Source organism: Theobroma cacao, chromosome 6 (assembly GCF_053813885.1).
Source record: "Theobroma cacao isolate CCN51 chromosome 6, ASM5381388v1, whole genome shotgun sequence".
In the NCBI taxonomy this organism is placed as follows: Eukaryota; Viridiplantae; Streptophyta; class Magnoliopsida; order Malvales; family Malvaceae; genus Theobroma; species Theobroma cacao.
Genome location: NC_142644.1, coordinates 8,596,693 through 8,601,875, shown reverse-complemented (window position 1 = coordinate 8,601,875; position 5,183 = coordinate 8,596,693).

Genomic DNA, 5,183 nt, shown 5'->3' with positions numbered 1-5,183 from the left:
TTTGTTCCACTCCTTCATATGAACATAACATCATTCTTCCTTAACCAATTTATAAATTGTACTTGAAATTGTAAAACTTAAAATTAGATTCTCCTCAAGTATTTTTCAATATTAATACTAATATCACTCTCAGCTTACAGCTTCCTTTTTATAATCACATAACTTAGTGCTTGCTTTAACAAGATCCAGAGCAAAACTTCTCTTGAGTATTTCCTTGGAAATATCTATCTTAAACTTATGTCTTACAGCATGTGATCCCTTAACTTGTGATTTAGCCGTTAGGCTTCTCAACAAGTCTTAAAAATTTTACATTTCATACTTGCTGTGTATGATTAGAATCTCTTCTCAAAGATGTTTATGTATTCCTAAAACACTTACTCTTAAAGATATATAAATACGTACTCATCCATTCAATCCCTAACTCATCTTCATAGGTTTCTAGGGTGTCACACAATTAGCCTCATGTTGTTCCTAACTCTTGTCATTTTACTGTATCAAAACAGATATTACAAATTCTCGTAATGATATCTATATAAATTGATTTCCTATACCAGTCTCGTAATTCTTCCTTCACACTTTCATTATTTGGTATCTCATCTTAATATAGTCATCTCAAGAATCTTTCAATTTTTTTCTTTTAATTATATGCCTATATACAAGGCAATAAAGAAGTTTTTCAATTCATTTGGGTAAACATTCTCCAGAATATTCAACACTCCCAGATAACAAAACACAATGACCAATAACCAAAATTCAATTTGTAAGCTCATTATCATGTCACTCCCATCTTACTCATGCATCATAGGCGTGAAGTATTCGGAGCATTACAGCGTTGAACAGTCAATGTTGAAATATTGTAGCTATTATAAATTTTCTCATCAAAGCTATTTGTCTGCATTCAAAGTCACCACATCAATCATTCTCAACCAGTGGTTTCCCTTTTAGATATATATCATGAGTTCCATAAGTATAGATACCTTCTATTTTCTTGTCATGCACATTATGCTAGATTAATACTTTCATCTCATGTCATCTTTTGACTTTTATCAACGTTCATAAAATTTCACCTCATAACATCCTTTCCATACAATGTAATAAATTCATGATACATATACCACTCCACACATAAGTTGCTTACTATCTACAACTTTCCTCAAATTTATTGTCACCCCTATCCAATTATCTTCTTTGTCTTATACTCCAATAATTTTATTGACTTTCGGTATAATTAACTACGAAAACAGCCCAGCTTCCTCCTCACTTTATTCTCGCAATCCTTACTGAATCAAAATTTTATATGCCCCATATTCCATAATTTAACTTCATTGGGTTATATTTGTGCCCAACTATTATCTCATAGTGTCATAACATCACTGAATAATCCCCTTCATGCTTAAATTACAATCATTAACGTAATCACATTATCCATTCCGAATGTCATTTATAACCTTATTGCTTCCTTCTATAACCTTCCTCAATAATTATATTACCAATTTATCCCTATCATACTAAAGATTCCCATATACTTTCAGTTACTTAAATAGCCATTTTATAATACATTCTAGTCCTATACTTTTAAAAGCCAAACTATTTTTACTTCTTTGTATAGATAATTATTATCTCTTTTACACAACATCTACTTAGAGTTAAGGTAGTGTAAAATCCTACGAAAATATTACATGTCCTTGGGATCATCATCTTAATCTGATCTTATCGAAAGATTCTACTCCGAGTCCTCCTAAAGATCCTCTTCCGAGTTTTCCTCCTGAGATTTTTTTTCCTTTGCTCCTCAATCCAAGCTTGTTGTATTTTCCTATATTCTTCATCACTCACCGTTGCAGCATTTCTTCCACAACCAAGAGGAAAATGTCGTACACCTGACACTTTTCTAAGGGGTTTACTTGCCACTCTTACTTTCTCCTTATCCTTTTCTGGTTGTCCCTTTACATTTCTCCCACAACCTGGTGGAAAGTGTCGGACTACTGTCACGCTCTTCCTAGAACGAATATATCCCCTTGCAATTTCTTCCCTCGTCCATTCTCTAGGGTGCTCTCCAGGTTGTTCCGAAAGGAAATCTTGTTCAATTTTCGATGTATTGGAGCTACTCTCATTTTCAAAATTCTTGCTACTCTCGAAGCTCCCCTTATTATGAACACATTCTGATAAGTTCTTAGGAATTCTATTATCAGGAATTCGGGATGGACCACCTTCCGAATCACCTGTATCAAGGTGCCATTTGCTTCTAGTCGTAGAATCTAGATATCTCTCTCTATCAGTATGAGAGGTATCGAGACTACCACCACTTCTAGACATGGTGTGTATGTCACCAATGCACCTCAAAACCTATATGCAATCAAATAGTAATTGTTTAATTATTTATGCATCTCAAAAGTAGGTAGATTTCTATATGAAGATGCATACATTCTATTCAATCTAACCTAACTTAACTTATCTTAACTTAATTGGACTTGGGGCCACACAGTGTCAGTGTAGATTCCTTAAAACAACCTTAAAACCAAAGGTTTTAAAATCTCATGCTTTAAAATCAAAATATCTTATCTTAAAACCATGCTCTGATACCAATAAAATTGTCACGACCCGAAACTCCCCATCGAGCCCGTGACAACTGCCACGAGGCCTCGACAGACATTCTTCACCCCGAATGCCTATCGAAACCCTGTAAGGCTTAGCATCAACTTTCGCATCTCCCCGGTGAGCAACAATTATTAAATCTCGCATTTAAAAAAATCATAAGTCATTTTCAAATAAGAACAATAAAATATTATTTTCTGACTCATAGGGGCATTTTCGTAATTTTTCGTCAAAAATCTCAAAACTTGCTAAAAATGTAATAGGTAAGCAGAAAATATATATTTAATGATTTAAAAACAAAATAAGTATCTAAACCGTTCATTTGAAAGCAAATTGTTAACAACTAATACTATTCAAAAATAATCAATAAAATATTCTATTTTCTCATAAAATAAATTTTTATAAAAATATTCGTAAATAATTTTTCGCACATGAAAGTAAAGTAAAAATTGTATGAATAGAAATACAGATAACCAAAATATAAGTTTTGATCTGCAATGACACGTGGGCTCCAATTGACCAAGAGGATATAAGACTGTGAACTCTTACTTTCTATAATGCAGTTCCGAGCTTAGTTCTCGTCCTACTTGACTATCTACAAACTGTCTTGAGCCTGAAAAATGTATAGGAAGAAGGGGTGAGATTTTATAATCCCAGTGAGTAAACAAATACCATTTTACCCTTTTACTCCAAATTATACCGAAATTAAAATTTTTCACTTCTAAACCTCAAATCTTACTCCAATAAGTCAAATGGGGCCAAAAATATTTTCTAAAAATTACCATTTTGTCCTCAGGTGGCAAATGACCATTTTGACCCTAGATAGCGAAAATTCGATTGGACTCCAAATTGATCCTCGAACTCCGAATCACCATATTAAACCATTATGGGACTGTAAAATTCTTAATTTCATCATAAATTCTCTATTTGATCTAGTTCGAGGCTTAAATCAACTTTATTGTACCTTTAGGTACAATACCGACTTTTGTAAATTTTTTTCGGGACTCTCTTAGCATGCAAACATGATATCCATCACATGTATGTCATGACAATTATTTTTATAGAGTCGGGCTTGTCATCTTCTCCCCCACTTGGATCAACCATATGATCCTTCTTCTTGATTGACTTCGACATCCGGCTAAATATTAATATTTTAAAAATTTTATCTTGTCTCCTTGGTACTTGAAATACCTTATTATGCCTCACTTGACTTCTGAATCGCCTTTTATCTCACAAATTCTCCTATGATAAAATTATTATTATTTTATTGTTATTTTCTCACTAGCGAAATATTTTATCCTAAACTACTCTTTTCATCTTTTATCACTTTTAAACATTTTAATTGACCTCAATTTGCATTCGATCAACTTTATTTATCACTATATCAAAGTATGGGGTATTTCAGAAGTGCCCTTAAAATGCAAGAAATTTAAACATTATACATGCAATGCAATATAATAAAAACCATATTATTAAAAATCATGTAAAGTGAGAAGTGGAAAATTTATCAAAACTAAAATCCTTCTTTTTCTTTTTTTTTTTTTGAAAGGAATGAAAGAAATGAAAAACCCTTTTTATTTCTCTTGTCATTTCTATCTAAATGGAAGACCCTTCTCTATTTTTTATGTCTTTTTCTCTCTTTTTTTCACGAGAAGAAGAATTGAAAGAAATGTCATTTTTTAATCTTTTTCCATTTTCATAATTTTTCAAAAGACAAAACAATTAAAAGAAAAGACTTTATTTGTTTAACAAAATAGAGAGAGTGAGAAGTGTTCCTTCACATGTTCTCATTTAAGGTTACATCTTTCATATTAAGTTGGAATAGCTATATCTAAAGGAAGGCTACTCACAGTTTTCTACATGCTGAGTTCATTTTTGCTTAGAGCTAAAAGGTTCCCAAGTTGTTCCTCGTTGTTGTCCTATTAGAGTAGGATCTTAGTGGACTAATGTGATTGTGCAAAGTATGGATTTCAAAAATTTCTTTTATAAAGGAAGCAAGCAATCCAATTACACAAGCGAAAATACACATCATTATTATTACAAGTAACATAATCACATCCTTAAAAAAAAAAGAATCGATTAAGTAAGAAAAACCATACCTTTTATTTTGAGATTCTTATTTTCGGACACCACTGCACCAATGAGTGATTTCTTGACCAAACAAGTTTACCACTTATTCTTCAAGAATACTTTCAACTTGAACCTTGAGTGGACAAGGTGTGGAATGCTAGACTACAAGATAGCAATTGATTTTGTCTCTTTTTACTTCAAAAAAGTTTGGAGATGGAGAAGAGAAGTGACAGCTGGAACTTTTTTTTCTAAGAAAAAGTATGTTCTTGCTTTTTTTTCCTATCTCTTTTCTTTTAATTAAAACTCTTACCTCAAAGGTTTAATCAAAATGAAACACCTTTGAATCAACCTTGACCATCCATTTAAAGTTATGAAATATCAAACATGTTCCATAAATATCAAAATTATAATTAAAGAATAAATACTTAGTTCTTTAATTATCATTTAGAGTTCTTGATAAAATAAAACTCCTTATTGAATAATAACTCTTATTTTATTATTATCCATCTTTATTTAAAAAG